Raw genomic sequence first — 18,403 nt, forward strand, 5'->3', positions numbered from 1 at the left:
TTTAAATAAGCTATGAGTGATATAAGTTTCTATGCAGACCAAGTAAAATTACTTACCTTGTGGAATTTCTGACTTAGCACGCTTTTCTTCAGGTTCCTCTTTTGAATTCTTCTCCTCTTTTCGATGAACACCTTAGAGTAAGTTATTATTGGTTATGTAATGCGTGTCAACTGTGTAAGAGAACAAGTTTTACCCTTAATAAAAACAAATGAAAGCCGCAAGTGCATATCTAATCAGTTGTAGTATTTAGGGATCGAATCCACAGAGATTTGTGTGTTTGGTATTCTTCTACGGTTTCTAACTTTATGTCTAGACTAAATTGGTTTTAGGGGTTGGTTGTTTGTCACAGATTAAACTAAAACGAAAGAAAGCAAATAAATCTATCCTAAAGGGCAAGTAGAGAAATCGAATGAAAGCAAATGAAACAAGCAAAATATCGGACTAAAGTAAATAAAATGCAGATCTAAATAAACAAGTAAAAATCGATTGGTTTGTAAACCATGGCTAAAAACGCTGAGCTTTTGGGAACTCTACAGGGATCATTATCGGTTTTAACACTAGAGGTTATAGATTGGGATTGACGGATATCGAAATATAAGGTTCTAGAGCTAGAGTACGGCGGTATGACTACGTCACTGTCCTGATCATAACCAACTGTTTCTCGCAATCCTGACCAGTAGGTTTCCACTTTGGCCCTGGAAGGGAGAGAACACAAGAGCTGCATAAGACTCGTCAGTACTCACGATCTCACCGCAGGTAGGTTTCCACTCCTACAAAAAAATCGCCTGTTTCATTCTAGGTCTGATACTTAATGAAAAATTTTGCAACACTAACTAACTAGATCAGATACTAGGTGATGAATCAAGCATACATGCAATAAGAACGAGAATAAACAGAGAACAAAGTTAAAATCCCCGATCTATAAACCTAGATGTCTTAATCGATTATGAGAGCCCCTTTCGGGAATCCTAAGCCCAACTCGGGATCTACTCAGAGATGGCTGAAGTCGACATCATCATCGGTTTTAATAAAAGTAATCAAAAACAGTAAAGAAAAGAGATGAAAGAAAGCTTCTCTATTGAAGAACTCAGACTTGAACAATCTTCTATAAAAATCGCATAAAACTGCTAAAGGAAAATGGTTTCTGTAAAAGTATGAAGGTTGTGTCTAAAAACGACCTAAATGACAAGTATTTATAGTCTTCAATACTCCATGGTCTCTAGGGTTCCGGAATTGAGGCTGAGAAATGACTTTGGGCTTCAGAAATATGGGCTTTTAGTCGGAGTTGGCCGGCCGCGGTTGGGAGTAACGTGACCGCGGGAAATATGTGGTTGGCCGCGGTCGGGAAGCTTGTGACCGCGGGAAATAGGCTGGTGGCCGCGGTCGCGTGACTTGCTGGTCGTCTTTGAGTGTCTCCGGGGCAAATGGAATATCTTGAGATCCAACCGTTGGAATGTCTCCAAACCAAGTGCATTTGAAAGCTGGTTGATTCTTCTATAAGTTGTCCAATTTTGAGGATGATCAGACGGTGAGAAGGTCTACGTCTCTCTATGAGAGTTCTGACGGTCTGCATTTATCCAAAAGAGTCTTTTTGTTCCAATTTATGCCTCTTTATCCCAAATTACCTGAAAAGTCTTTTAAAATCCAAAAACATGGAAATCCTTTGAAAACCTTTGAAAATGGAGTAAAAACACCTGTAAAAGACATTAAAGTGATCCATAAAAATGGTCAAAATCCGGTGTTATCAACTCCCCTAGACTTAGTCTTTTGTTTGTCCTCAAACAAAACAAAGGCCAAATCTCGGTGAGAGGTTTGAATACGCAGGAACTAAACAAAATCTTAGAGACCAAACTTCTAGACCAATATCAATCATTATGCATCAATCGAGAATAGCCTAGAAAATTCTCACTAGTAGTAGGGGCATAACTAGTCCGTTAATCCGTCATGCGGAAATCTATTGCACTAAGATCTAACTTCCAGTAAACTAGCTCTTAACATTCATTAAAAATCTCGGTGGTTCTCATCAAAGAAATTATAAGCAAGGCAATCTAGGCTAGGTGTCAAAAGGGTTATTCTAGGGGTAAGGCATAAAGTGTTTATGGGTTACCTGAGGATCTGGAGGATGCAAGATATTATGCAAAACCGCAAGAGAGAGTGAAGCTGTTGGTATCCACAGTTTTCAGTCACTTTCTTCTTGCCATAGATCCCTGGTCTTCTTCCTCAGGTTCTCTCCTAACTCCCCCAGACTTAGATTTTTGTAAATCTTTCAAAACCATAGCTCTTTAAATGAGTAGTGGTTGCTTCTTGCTCCAAAAATTTTGACAATCTAAGACTCATTAGGCTTTTTGTTTCTGCATCTTTCATTCTCTTTTTTTGTTTTTTTTTTGGAAAGAGGGAACACCTTTAGATATAGAGTCATAGAGAGCACGAAATTACGAATAAAAAAACAGTCTTTTAAAGCTTAATAAGGTTTTTGATACTCTTCCTTCCTAATTCCATTCAGTCTTCCTTGTGAGTGACTGAAAACTGCGTCGCTCCTCTTCTCTCCGACGTTTTTGCACATTTCTGCTGATATGAACTAAAGAGAGAATGCATGAGGATTGAAAACAAGGGTTTTGGGTTTAGGGTATGGTACCAAATAAAGATGAACTGGCCATCTAGGACGACAAAGAGTGGTAAAAATGAGGGTAAAAGACGTCCTAAATGTATATCTTGATGCCTGCCTAAAATCAATGATGAGAAAATTAGATATCAATATTAAGGTCAAATAAAATGAACTAGTATATCCTGTCAGAAAGAATCTCCATGAATATAAGTCCTCTGGTAGGACTTCGTAGTGCAAGTATTCTAGCTACCGCTTAGTCTAGTGCTAACCACAAATGAGATATCATGCGTAGTGTAGAAGCGTGCAGGTCTAAATCATCATAGTTTTGTGTCAAACATTCCTGAAAAATACTTAAGGTCGAATAGGTTACATATTAAAATTTAAAAAGTACTTGAAATTTGAAAGCAAAAGCAAGGAAATGATTAGTACGGATAGACATCCTCCCCCAGACTTAAATCACATTGTCCCCAGTGTGAAAAAGTTGGCGAGAAGATGGTGAATAAAAGCGAAAATAAAATAAAATAAAAGAAAAGAAAATGATGATAGAACCGTGATGGCTGTCAAATGACAGTGAAGTGCTGATCAATCACTCATCCTCCAATGTGTCTGTTTTGAACTGGTGCTGCTCCTGTAGGAAGGTGACAACACGCTCAAAGCGTCGTCCTTGTCTCTCAACTCTGCGCTCTAGGTCAGAATGTGTGTGTGATGATGTTGATGATGAAGTGTGGCCGGTCGAAACATATGGCTGAAAGTGAGCACGGGCTGCAGCTGCATCGCGCTTTGCCTTGGCCACTATGTATTGGCCGATGGTGAATGGTAGACGAGGCACAGATGGCAGAAACTCATCGGGTTCCGGAGTCCATTGCGGACGTCCTCCGTTACACAATCTCGGGACTGATGCTGAGGGTAAACAGACTCAGTGCTCCTCAGTGCCAGAACAATACTTGTAACCAAACCTGTCTGATCGAAAGCGGCACGAGAGATAGTGTGATTGCGAGAGAGATAGAGTAGGTCATACCAGACGCCGGGAAGTGGATCATCAGATGGGAAGTTGAATCCTACAGCCTGTAGTATTGCTGTAATAGCGCTCCCGTAAGCTGGAGTAGCATCCTCGCAACCATGTAAATCATGCTTCAGCTTCACCATGTTCTGTGCTATGATCCAGGCAAAGCAGGCAAGTCGTGGGTCGTCCATAAATAGTATCTGAAGTGTAATGAGCTCGGTCTTCAAAACACATCCCATGTTGGCTCTAGAGAAAATTGTGTGTGCTAAGAGTTTGTGCACAACTCTCACTGCAGGATGAGTAAAGAGGGCTGACTTGGATCTCCCGCTATCATAGACGCCATGACCCATCTCTCTCCACAAGTCAAAATCGGGTTCTTATTCAAGGTGAATGCCATCAGTGTATGGAAGCTTAAGAGCTTCACAAAGTGAAGGAATGGTGAGTGAGTAAGTCTGTCCGCGGATAGAGAACAACAAGATGCCGTCAGATGCTCTGGGGTTCCTCCTCTTCGTGTGGTGAAGTGTGACAGTTGCTAAAAACTCGCGGACTAGCTTGGGATAAGTTGGAAGGTTCAGCTCCATGTAGGGTCTCAGCTTAAGTGCATCGATGTACCAGATTACATCTTCTCTAATTCCAAGCATCTCGAGTGTATGATAATCAATGCAGGGCGTCGGTTTGATGTTCAGCTTCTTGAAACGTCTTGCATAATCCACTCTCGGGTTGATCTCTTTCCCAATGTATCAGATCTGTGGTGGCTCGGGAATTGCTCGCGTTTCTCTTGAGTTCTGGAGCAGTCTCATCACGTAGTTTCTTCTTCTCGGTCTGGCTTGGTTCAGCATGTACTCTCCAAGAGTAATATCATCGGGAATGTCCTTAGAGCTGTCACCAGTGCGACGACTTCTTCAGGATCTGCTTTGTTCCATTTTCCTTTCTTATCTTGTACGCAACGTGGGGGGGGATTTAAAACTTACAGAAAATCTTAACGGGCTTTACCGGGAATGCTCCGAGAATCACCGGGAAATCACCGGGAATCACCGAGAATTACCGGGAAATCACCGGGAATTACCGGGAAATCACCAGGACTCATAGGTAACACCGGGAAACACCGGAAAACACCGGGAAACACCGGGAAACACCAGGTAACTTTTGAAAAGCGGCGGAAGTCCGAGTTCCCGTCTCAACGACCAACGGCCGCAGTCAGGAGACGCGCGACCGCGGTGATTATAGGCTCGGCCGCGGTCACATTCACGGTGCCGCGGTCGATGATGCTTTGGCTGTGGGTCGGTTGGTCGCGACTGTGGCCCTTTTTTCTTAGGCCTTCGTCCAACTTTCAGGTTTCTGCCGGGCCGAGCAGCTAAAAACCTCTCCTCTTTTCTCGGTTTTTCTAATTTTCTGATTTTTTTTTTTGTGTTTTTGTTTTATAAGAGTACCTGAAACTTAAAAAAAAGAAAACATAAATTATAAAAAGGAAAAGAAAACTAAAAGAAAGAATACCTAAATGGGTTGCCTTCCATTAAGCGATTTTGTTTTAAGTCGTTTAGCTCAACGTAGGCATGAAAAATCAGGCTGATTTGAATGGCACTCCACTTGATGTGCCTTTATCATTTCCGGTCACTGGAGGTTTAACTTCTTCTCCTTGAGGAGCCGTCTTCTTTCATTTACTCTTCTTTCAGACTTTAACGTTGTTTAAAACATTTTTTGTGTTTTCGATCAGCTTCTGGATTTGGTCCTCACTAGTTTCTGTCGCGTCTGGCGGGATGATGATCTAGATCTTTGCAAAAGCTCTCGGCTTCTCCTTTTCTTTCTCTTTTGGTCGGTTTCCTTTGCTTGGAAAATCATCTAGGACAGTCGGATAAAACTTTCTGCGATCTACATTAAGGAAGGCATCATGCCGGTTCGCGTGATCGATTACTGCTCCTACAGTAGCTAGAAATGGTCTCCCGAATGAGTGGTCTCTCTTTGTCTTGATCCATTTCCAGGACTTGGAAATCTGCTGGAACAATCTTGTCTCCTACTAGAACTTGTAGATCATGAATCGCCCCTTCAGTATCTTTTTGAGATGAATCTCCAAAGATAACCTTGACCGTCGATGTCTTTAAGGTTTTTATGCCCAATTTTTCGGCAAATGTCTTTGACATGATGTTGACATTGGCTCTGGAATCGCACAGACAGTCTGTGAACTTGATTCCTGAAATGAAACATTGGAAAACAAAACGTCCCGGATTGTCGGCTTTTGTAAACCTTTGAAACGGTGAACGTTGAGGTACCTTGAATGGTGGCTGCTTGGCATCGACATCCTTGTAAAGTGGTACAAAGATTGGGGTTTCTTCATCTTTTCCATCGGTTCTGGCTTTTTTTTCGGGCAGCGTGGTTATGGCATTGCAAAATCTCTTGGGGTTATCCTCAACTCTTCCGGGAAGAGCTCCACTTTGCCTCTTCATAGACTCGGCTGTTTGGGCAACTTGTACGTCTAGCTTTTTGACGTGCGAAGATAAAGCTTCAAACTTCCCGTTCAGGTCATTGTACATGCAGTCAACCTTCACGTTCAGGTCTTTAAATACTTTCTCGTTTGTCATAACAAGCTGTTGGATGGATTGTTCAAGTCTTCCGATTTGTGAAGCTAGCTGGTTCGTTGTGACTCCTTGCTGTTGTACAAATTGATTGTTAAAAACCGTACCTTGATAGTTATATGGCTGTCGCGGTTGATAAGCTCCTGTCCCTCCAAAATTTCCACCTTGGAACTTGTTTTGGAAAGATTTTTTCTGTGGTGGGTAGTACTGATCTTGAGGATTCTCCACATTTGGATTGCGGTAAGAGAGATTTTGTAATTTGCATTCCGGAAGTTGTTGTTGAAGCTATTGTTGAAGAGATTTGGATATGGTGCTTGTGCTCCTACATAGTTCACTTCTTCTTCTTGAAAGGCTGGATTAATGTGATCGATATCACTTGGTCCTTCATCCTCTACACCATTGTTGGTCTCATAAGCATAGATTGGGCGGTTGTTGCTTTTCAAAAGCTGGCTCATCATGTTCTTCAACTCGGTTATCTCCTTGTTGTCTGCTCCGGTTTGCTTCGTCGAGCGATCGTATTCAGGACAATCATTGCTATTGGCTTGAGCTAAATTCTCGATGAGGGCTCTTCCTTGTGCTATCGTCTTTTGTCTAAAATCTCCATTGCTAGCTGTATCAAGAGAAAGTTTGTATTTTGGTTGCAAACCTCGGTAAAATGTGCTCAGCAGGCTTGATCCAGGAAATCCATGGTGAGGGCAATCACGTTCATACTCCTAAAAACGTTCCCAGGCTTCATAGAAAGGTTCAGTCGGTCCTTGCTGAAAACTTGAGATCTTGGTTCTCAACAAGTTCGACCTTGACTTAGTATACAAGTGGTTCAGGAAAGCAGTATTACATTCTTCCCAATTAGTAATCGATCCTGCAGGCAAAGATTTCAACCAACGGTGAGCTTTGTCTGCTAATGAAAAAGGGAACAACTTACACTTTAAATAGTCTGCTGGAACTTGGTTTGTTCTCATCATGCTGCAGATTTCTTCAAAGAGCTTGATATGGTCCATTGGATGTTCAGAAGGAACTCCATGGAATTATTTTTTTTTCACCAATGAGATGATTTGAGGCTTGACTTCAAACTCATTCCAGTTCTGAAATGGAACTTGAATTGCGGATCAGTTCTGAAAATTTTGAGTAGGTGCATCAAAATCAGCTATGCAATGGTTCCTGGCTTGTCTTCGGTGTTGATTTGCTTGCTGAACAGGGCGGTTAACGCGTCCATTCGGATGCATCTCCTGGTGGTCACCATCAGCTGCATTGATAGGTGCATCAAGGTTTTCACGTTCTTCTATCTCGCGGTTTTGATGGTTTCTTCGAGGAACCTCATCCTCTTCTCCATCTTGTCAAGCATGATCACCTCCTCTGTGATCGTTTTCTTCATTTTCTCCATGTTCGGACCCGTCTTGGTCCATGTTTAAAGCTCAGTTAACAGGATCTCCAGGCTGGTCGTCGTTGGTCATTCCTTGCGTTCGTCTAAGTCTTCGAAGTTCTCTTTCGTGTCTGTCTATCTCGTCTAGAATTGGAATGTTTTCTACAGGTCTGCGCCTGGTATTCACGCAATTCAGAGAAAAACAAAATAAGGGAAAGATAATTCAGAAAACTTTAAGAAAGAACTAGAGATCAGGTGTCTAGAACAGATATTAGAACAAGAAAAATAACAAAGGCAGCGAAACAAATCCCCGGCAACGGCGCCAAAAACTTGATGCGTGTCAACTGCGTGAGGGAACAAGTTTTACCCTTAATAAAAACAAATGAAAGCCGCAAGTGCACAGCTAATCAGTTGTAGTATTTAGGGATCGAATCCACAGAGATTGGTGTGCCTGATATTCTTCTACGGTTTCTAACTTTATGTCTAGACTAAATTGGTTTTAGGGGTTGGTTGTTTGTCACAGATTAAACTAAAACGAAAGAAAGCAAATAAATCTATCCTAAAGGGCAAGTAGAGAAATCGAATGAAAGCAAATGAAACAAGCAAAATATCGGACTAAAGTAAATAAAATGCAGATCTAAATAAACAAGTAAAAATCGATTGGTTTGTAAACTATGGCTAAAAACGCTGAGCTTTTGGGAACTCTACAGGGATCATAATTGGTTTTAACACTAGGGGTTATGGATTGGGATTGACGGATATCAAAATATAAGGTTCTAGAGCTAGAGTACGGCGGTATAACTACGTCACTGTCCTGATCATAACCAACTGTTTCTCGCAATCCTGACCAGTAGGTTTCCACTCTGGCCCTGGAAGGGAGAGAACACAAGAGCTGCACAAGACTCGTCAGTACTCACGATCTCACCGCAGGTAGGTTTCCACTCCTACAAAAAAAATCGCCTGTTTCATTCTAGGTCTGATACTTAATGAAAACTTTCGCAACACTAACTATCTAGATAAGATACTAGGTGATCAATCAAACATACATGCAATAAGAACGAGAATAAACAGAGAACAAAGTTAAAATCCCAGACCTTTAAACTTAGATGTCTTAGTCGGTTATGAGAGCCCCTTTCGGGAACCCTAAGCCCAACTCGGGATCTATTCAGACATGGCTGAGGTCGACATATCGGTTTTAATAAAAGTAATCAAAAACAGTAAAGAAAAGAGATGAAAGAAAGATTCTCTATTGAAGAACTCAGACTTGAACAATGTTCTATAAAAATCGCATAAAACGGCTAAAGGAAAAGGGTTTCTGTAAAAGTATGAAGGTTGTGTCTAAAAATGACTAGTATTTATAGTATTCAATACTCCATGGTCTTTATGGTTCCAGAATTGAGGCTGAGAAATGACTTTGAGCTTCAGAAATACGGGCTTTTAACCGGAGTTGGCCGGCCGCGGTCGGGAGTAAGGTGACCGCGGGAAATAGGCTGGTGGCCGCGGTCGCGTGACTTGCTGGCCATCTTCGAGTGTCTCCGGGGCAAATGGAATATCTTGAGATCCAACCGTTGGAATGTCTCCAAACCAAGTGCATTTGAAAGCTGGCTGATTCTTCTATAAGTTGTCCAATTTTGAGGGTTATCAGACGGTGACAAAGTCTTCTTCTCTCCATGAAAGTTCTGACGGTCTGCATTTATCCAAAAGAGTCTTTTTGTTCCAATTTATGCCTCTTTATCCCAAATTACCTGAAAAGTCTTTTAAAATAAAAAACATAGAAATCCTTTGAAAACCATTGAAAATGGAGTAAAAACACCTGTAAAAGACATTAAAGCGATCCATAAAAATGGTAAAAATCCGGTGTTATCATTATGCAATAGATAAACTGAAACTCGACCTAAGGAACTCATACTCGATCTAGATAAATTGTGTAAACTGAAAATTGCAACTTTTGTTAGTCACTAAAGATGGGAAACAAATAACAGGAATACAAAGTTATAACATGAACGAATTACCATCTGCTACACTATAATTAAAGCTCTTTGCACATAAATCAGAGAAAAAACTAAGATACATGAATCAAATGAGCCAAACTGATTACCTTGAGGACCTCCAGGGAAGAAATACTTATCTCCAAGTTCAGAAATAGAAGTTAAATTCAACACTTCTGAAGCCTTGATTTCTTGTGAAGAATTTGCAAAGCCATCATCAACAACATCTTGTAGTTTTCTGCGTCGAACATAGGGTTTGAGAGAGTGTTGAGGCTTAGTAGGTGTCCCTGGAACATAACTTCTAACATTTTCTGAATCTTTTGACTCTTCCATTGTTGTCTCTTGCATAACATAAGACATTGATCAACCAACACTCTTTTCTCACTATAACCAAAAATATACTTCAAATACGATCAAAATGAGCATAAATTTGTGGTAGAAGGCTACATTTATATCTTCTGAAGTTTTTGCAAAGTCATCATTAACGTGTCGTAGCTTGTTGCGTCTAACATAGAACTTTAGAGACTGTTGAGGCTTTGTAGGTGTCCGTGGAACAATAGAACCACTAACTATTTCGGAATCCTTCTCCTACATCATATAATACATTGATCAACCAACACTATCATATCATAGATTCTACACGATCAATTTTTATGAACTCATAATCTACTGATACAAATGCCTACTATAGAGTCTATCACTTCTTTTTTGACCAAAAAAAAAGAGTCCATCACTTCTACAATTTTATTGAATCATAGAAACCAGTAAGATGGAAATATCCAATTAGTATCGAAATTTCATAGCAACCTTTTAATGTTTGGTTAATCAAATCATGGATATCACAGACACAAAACACTATATAAATTTCATACAAGCCCTTTATAATGTTTGGTTAATCAAAGATGGTCACCAATCACAGACAAAAAACAGTTTAACATGTAAGGAATTTACAGAGTAACACTAGAACTCAATGGCTAATCGACAGAAACCGAAGAACTAGACCATCAAACTAAACAACCTAACTACAATCGAGATCAAAATTCAATATTCCAGATTGAACATATTAGTTATAACATTTATAGAAAATAATGTCTCTACCCAGCAACATATGCCGAAAAAGAACTTTAGTGATTAGTTTAGATCTTTGGTACTGATCTACACAATTTTTTCTCATATTCTTTATAGCTACTACTTATGTGTTTCCCACGGAGACAAAGATATCTTTAAACTTACACCAGTTATCCAATTAAAGCTATCGATTAAAGTGCTTCATTTTCAAATCACAAGCCGTTGATTACTTTAGTGAAAGAATACAAGGTGTAGCAGGGTAGAGTTACCTGGTGTTTGGGACGAAGATCAAGAGGCAAGAACTTCTTGTTCTTATATGCTTTATGGGACATCACTTCCTCACCACCTTGCTGAAAATCAACACAAACAGAGCCATATGTGATCAATGCAATTAAATCATAGGAATAACTTTTCTTTTATAACGGGCACATTGGAAGAGCGACTTTTCTTTTCAGGTGCATCACAAGAGACATTCTCTTCTATGTGTAGGTCTTAACTTTCTTTTTATGTTTTTCATAGTTCAAAATCAACAAACATGTAATAAGATCATTAACCGAGGCTAACATTAGAATTAGCTTCACAAAGCTGAAAATGCACTATATACTTACCCTTACCTGAAGCAACAAAAGCAACTTCCTTCTCTCTCACAGAGACTGTATCAGGGCCATTATTTTTTTTCAATGTTTGGTGCAGAGAAGTTCTCTTCTATATCCATGTCTTGATCTTTTCCATCGTTCCAAATCATCAAACATGTAGGAATAATATTAAGGCTAACAATAGCATTAACTTCACAATGCTAAAAAATGCACCATAAACTTACCACCAGATGCAACTGAAGCAACTTCCTTCTCTCTCACACACACATCAGAAGGTCATGTGTTTGGTGCATTATCACAAGAGACACTCTCTTCCATCTCTATTTCTTCACTTTCACTTTCTTTATATTTTCTATTTGGCCAAAGCATCAAATATGTAATAACAGAACAAGGCTAACAATATAATTAGCTTCACAAAGCTTAAAATGCACCATAAACTTACCCCCACCAGCAACTTCCTTCTTAGACACTATATCAGAAAAGCCAGTTTTGTTTGGTGCATCACAAGAAACATTATCTTCCATCTCCAAGTCCTCTGGTGTCCTAGCCCATCCAAACTCCTCCTACAGCTGTTACCTGTAGGACTGATGCAGCCTGGGACAAGACTAGTAGGAAAGCCGGACTTGCCTGGACATTATCCTCTTCGAGCTGCGCCTCAGCTCGAACCTTCTCTCAGGTTGTAGAATGCATCCCATCCCCATTAATGGCAGAAGGGATGGCGATGCGATCAGCCCTTTCAATTGCTGCTGCCGAAGACATAAGGACCATATCGGTGGAATCCGATTCCTTACTCCTGATCACAGTCATTTCCACTGGCTCCCCTATCTCTGAACTCTATGGAATCCTAGAAGACATTGCTTGCATTTCCAAGTTGTTTGAATTTATCGCTTCTAAGTTCATTCCTAGACGTCTTAATTTTATTGCTGATCGGCTCGCTACACAAGCTTTGTATGCTGTTAAATCTCCGTTTGCTTAATCTATAAAATGCCTTTGCTGTTCAAAAAAACAATAACAAGATTTAAATCCCATACACCAATCCAAGAACTTACATGGGCTGGAATCGTGTCTGATCTCTTCCTGTTCTTTTTCTTTAGCAGCACTTTGATCTTCCACATCATGTGCATCTAAATCTTTAGCAATATCTTCTTTAGCAGGATTTTGGGTATTCTCATCATCTGGATTTGTGTTTGCACCATCACCATCATCTTTCTCACCCTATAAATAAAAACATCAGTAAAACGATATTTTATAGATTTATATTTGAAAAGAAATAGTAGTACACTTGCACCATTTTCATTTAGTTTAAAAAGGCAGATACCATCCTTTCCCAGAGCTTTTTCCACAATTCGAATTCTTCAAAATATACAACTATGTATTCTCCATCTTCTCCCAACTTAACTATTTTCTCCCAACTTTTCCATATCTCCATACCTTCAGGGTTCCAAATACAATTTGACAATGCAAAAACTCTCATATGTTGAGGTTTTGTACAAGAAAGTTCATTCTTACCCATATACTTTTTTTTGAGATAACTAATCTTATCCCTAGTTTGTTTCTTACTAACCTCAAAGTTAATCTATTCCTTCAAAAATTCATAAAACATATTAGTGTCTTCATAAGGACTCTGATCTCTTACCTCAATGAACTCGATCATTTTTTCTGAGAGAGTGATTTCATCATCTTTGGTCCACACTCTTTCAAAAAGTGGCCTCTTTGTAAACTCGTTGGTTTTGGAATCATTTGAGGTATCTTTCTTCTTCTTCTCTAGGTTTGAAGCAGCCACAGAGAGGGTGTTTGTTTTTACTATTCTGTATATCATATATCGTAGACAAGATAAAAATAGTTATAGATCGGGTGATATCAATATTGTACGGGATTAATTGACCCTTACGCTACACCAGTAGATTCGTCTCGTCGAGGGCTTCGATTTGATATGTTGATAGTCTTCTGGTTCCTCACGGTTTGGAAGATATGCGTCTTTTAAGTTTCGACTTGCTTTTAGGGTTTTGGTGGTGGCCGGATTTATTAGGGTTTTTCGCTCAGAGAATCTTATCGTGCTGATAACGTGTTGTGAAAACTTAGAAACTTTATTAATCACTGGAATGTATATATAAAGTACATAGGGAATCTAGATTAAGTACAATGCCCTGATGGGCCTAATGGGCCGGTATAAGAGTCCATATATGATATGTGTTATAACAAGTTATATATAAAATATTACACTTTTTTCCTTTTTTTGAAATATTTTTACTCCAAAGTTGAACAGTAAAATAGGGAAGACAGAAGGTCAATCCCTAAAAAGATCGGAAGATCGGAACTCCCTAAAAAAGTAATTTTTCTTCAATGGAAAGTGTATGGACGCAATCCGCCGATGATGCTCCCTAACGGCTCAAGGTGCTCAAGGTCCCAAACTGCTCAAGGTCCCGGAGATGCAAAATATCATTTTAGTAAGCAAAATTACAGTCCTTCAGTTAATAAATGTAAGGAATGGGAGCAAATTTTTTATCATTTCAGTCCTGTTAAAATGGCCAAAAAGTTCAGCATTCACCTTCGCTGCCTCTCACTTCTTTCTTGGATTAAAGTCTTCGAGAGCCTTGTGGATTGCAAAGATTACCATCTTCTTTACCTTTTAAAAGTTAACAAACACACAGAATAAAACCATTTGGAGATGACTTACTTATAAATTCCTAAAAACAACAATAAATCAAAACAAAACAAGAAATACCTGCAATTTATCCTCTTTTGAATGATGGCCAGGTGGTAGAAGACGATGCTCTTTTGTCAAGCGAAAGCACTCACTGACATTTTCTGGTGAGACAAATTCAAGCGCCATCTTTGTGCAAGACTGCAAGAAACAAAATGATCAATTGATGAGCATTAGCATTGGCCTCAGCCTCATCCTGAGCCAGAGCCTGAGCATTAGTATTGGCGTTCATCATGAGCCTTAGCACAAGCCAAAGTCTCTTCCCAAGCACGAGACAGAGCACGACCCTCCACACTAAGGTAAATGAACAACAGATGAGGATCAACCATACATACCAACTAGTTATAGAAATGCATAGTATACTAATTAGCTTTGTAAACCCAAGAAATAAAGCAAGCCTACAAATAGCCACCAATAATATACACGATGTTGGAAACCGATTGACAACTAAATACTGATTTCAAATCCAGTGACTAAAAAACAAACCTAGGCAAAGCAAGAGTCTTGAAACAGATAATATACGATAAGAATTATGTGTGATTAGATATACTTAATTGCAACACTTATGTTAAAAAAATTATCTAATTGTAAAGATCTTACAGCATATAACCACAGGTGTTCGCCTCAGCCTCATCCTGAGCCTTAGCACGAGCCAAAGCCTCTTCCCGAGCACGAGACAGAGCACGACCCTTTGCACTAAGGTAAAGGAACTACCTCCTTTCCGTAAACCTGTTTTGATGTTCTGTTTAATGGTTTGGCTGGCCAATACATATCTTGAATAGGTTTTGGCAGGCAAATACATAGCGTATGAATTCTACTAATGTTTTATTTTGCCCCAAACTATCTAGATTAACATGTGTCTGTGATTTTTTTTTGTGAACACATGGTTTTCTATATGATTCTGCATGTTTATAAGTTTTTATAATATTTTTATAAGATGTTTATAAGTTTTTTATAAAATATTGATAAGTTTTTATAATACATAAGATGTTAATGAACTTTTATAATATATGTTTATATATATGTTTATAAGTTTTTATGATATTTTTAAAAGATTTTATTAGTTTTGATATATATGCTTTTCTAAGCTTTTTATACGCTTTTATTATAATATTTTTTATATAAACTTTTATATTAGTTTTTAAGACGTTTATTATATTTTCGTAAGATGTATATAAATTTTTATTTAAATTTTTTTTATTATTTTTTATATTTTCATAAGATTTTATAACTTTTTTGTAATATTTTATAATATGTTTATAAGCATTTATAAGAATGTATATAAATTATAAAATTTAATAACTTTTTTATAATACTTTATAAGTGTTAATAACCTTTTATAATATTTCAAAACTTTTTATAATATAAGTTTTTAAGAACACACGTGTGGTTTTACGACTTCCTACATTATAAGGCTGTACAGTTTTTATATAAGCTTTTATATTATTTTTTAAAATGTTTACAAGTTTTTATAACTTTCACCGATTTGAATTACTCAAACGACTATCTTCAATACTTGTCTTAAAAAGTGTAAACATTTTAAGTGTTAAGAGATTATCATTGAAATCGAAGAGAGCAAAGTTGCAAATGCAAACCCATAAATATTGCCAAAACAGTTTATGGCAGAGAAGTAGACATTCTAGTGAACAACAAACAAACATTGAATACTATAGTGGGTTCTTTCTAATTTTGTTCCAAATCTATTCTCTTCATCATCTCTCCCTGAGAACACAACACTTCTCCTACAACTGCGAGGGGCCTTGTGGAAGATGAGCTCGCAAAAGCAGAGGATGAAGCAGACGAACTTGCACCATCGTTGAGGACTCTATCCTCATTACTCATCCTGTGCAAGGGTCTATGCCACCATCTGAAGTAATTTCACTTGGAACAGCTATAGAAGAGTTTGCCAGGATTTTTTGTTGTCTTACTAAGCTGCAGGCCTGTCGGTATGTTACATTTCGGACACACTAATTCCGAAAAATAAATATCGTCTTTCCTAGACCACACGACATCTCGGCATTTATTCTGCTTCTGCTTGCATTGTAAAATCAACATGCCATTCTTGATTGCGAAAGAGGGTTGAGAACCACAACAGCTCTTCTCATGGCCAAATGAAAGTTTGTCAGGGGGATATGCAGACATTCTCCTGTAAGATATTTCAGCATTTGTAAGGCAACAATTGTATACCCGTAGAAACAACCATTTTATGCTATTAGCCTCTAGTGCTACTATCAAATGCAGGTAGGTGCTTATGCTATGTAACTGTAACTAAGAAAATTTTTGTTTAGACTCTTTAGTCTTTAGGATAAGTGCAAACAACTGTAAAGCAAGAGCCAAATTCAGAAATCACAGCATGACAGATTCACACAATCACACACAATTCTCTAGATCCAAAACAGATTCTAAACAACATATTCATTGGCACAAAACAGTTTCATATATAACTAAGAAACACCACAAAACAACATTAAGAGTGTCCAAGGAAAATCTGTAGTTTATTGATCCAAAAAACATAAAGAGTTAAGCTTTTTCCACTTTTAAGTCCCAATAATTGAACCAAAACAGATTCTACTATAAATAAGAAACATCCCATAAGAATCTTAAGAGATAAAACTACTGTAAAAAAAAAAAAGAGATACAAGATGTATCATACAACCATTGAAATTCAGGATAAAACCTGTTTAAATGGTTTCAATAACTTATACGTAATAGTCACTAATCAAACATTCTCATATGCAAACAGCAAACTGTTTGTGACAAACAAGAACTCAAAATAGCAGATTCACTCAAAATCCTATTAAACTCTCAAAAAAATCTTATGTTAAACACTTAAACTGTTTGTGACAATTGAATTGGCACACATTTTATAGCTGAAACTAGATCTGATTGGTTTGGTTTGTTTTATCAAAAAAATTACAGATTCAGTAAAACCTTTTTCCACTTACGTTTTTTCACAAGCAAAGATCTTTAGGCTTTCACAGAATCTTAAAAATAGCAGATTCACTCACTGAGTCAGCAAATTTAAGACAAAACACAAGAAAGAAATACCTGAAAAAGTTTCTATCAATAGTTCGATTGAAGATAAATTCCAACTCTGAAATCCTTGTGACTTAAGAAGCAGATAGGACGTAAAAATGGGGTTTCAGGTACCGTTTTGGGAATATGAACAGAACTAATCAAAACTAAAATTGACAAACCAATGGTCGGATTAAGATTGAACTTCGAACTGGAAACTGGATCTGCAAAGAGTCTTGTTAAAAGAGGATTAAATGAGTTTAAAGCTAGACGGATTTGCAAAGCATCGTCTCCATCACGACATCACTCAAGATCTCTAATAGACAACTTTAGATGAGAAAAATATCAACACTTGCCCTTTTTACTTCACCTGAAGATCTCAAACAATAACAGAATTACAACGGAAATTAAAATTTCTAATCTATAAAATAAAAACAGAGAATTATGAGAAAAATTAAAGCAGAGGGATCCAGAATTTTCCAAACACCAAACAAATTAATTAAAAATAAGAAGAAAACCTGGAAAAGAGGAAGAAACCGACAATGTTATAGATTTGGTCAGGACAAACTAGGGTTCGTAACAAAGAATTGAAGAAATAAAAAAGATGAACACTTACTTTGAATGGAGAAGCGGACAAAGGACTCTGCATTAAAGTTGCCATTCAGAACAGAACATAGTAAGTTTGAATAAATTTGTTCAGTTCCTCAACGTCAAAATCTTCCTTCCAACTCTACTTTTTCACCAATAAAAAATGGAAGAATGATGATGCCAACAGAAAAAGTTAAAACATAGAAAAACCTTTGGTATTCACTTTGCAGTAAAAACTAATCTCCAACCATTGCACTTAAAGATTACACCATAGTTGGTGTAGTTTTAGCACCAAATATTGTTTTTCTCTAACCAAAACACCAAATATCATGCTAGAAATATTTTTTATTATTTAAGTTAAATATTATTTTGATTAATAAATAGTTTTGATAAATATTTATTATTCTTATAACTAATTTAGTAATTAATATAACAGATATTTATTATTTTAAATGTTTTTGTAATTTTATTTTTTAATGTTTAAATCGACTATATTTTTAAAATAAATTTTCGTATTAATTTATATATTTTATAAAATAATATATTTCATTTTAAATTAATATTTTATTAAAAATTATGATATGAATATAATTTTATTATTTATGAGTATTATATAATTAAATTTAACATTTTTTAAAAGTTTATTTTTTAATTATTATTTTATTAATAAAATAAGTGAATAGTGTTTAGTCTTGTAAATAGTATCACACTAAATTTGGTGTAATACTATTCAAAACACCAAATTTGGGATCAGTTTTAGAGTCCCATTGAAGAAGTGCTGTGACCACTGTTCATATAAACACCAAATTTTAGTGCTATAAATAATGTCAAATTTGGTGTTTGGGTCAATAGTCTTTTTTTTCATCTACAACCACAACACCAAATCTCTATAAAAGCTTACTAAAT

The 18,403-nt window shown here is 37.3% G+C and overlaps 1 pseudogene; it reads left to right on the plus strand.

The window, feature by feature from the left end:
* The first annotated feature begins 6,859 nt into the window (after positions 1-6,859).
* LOC112082534 lies at positions 6,860-6,960 on the plus strand (annotated as a pseudogene).
* Positions 6,961-18,403: the final 11,443 nt, after the last annotated feature.

This window comes from Eutrema salsugineum, unplaced genomic scaffold (genome assembly GCF_000478725.1).
Source record: "Eutrema salsugineum unplaced genomic scaffold, Eutsalg1_0 scaffold_1, whole genome shotgun sequence".
NCBI lineage: Eukaryota > Viridiplantae > Streptophyta > Magnoliopsida > Brassicales > Brassicaceae > Eutrema > Eutrema salsugineum.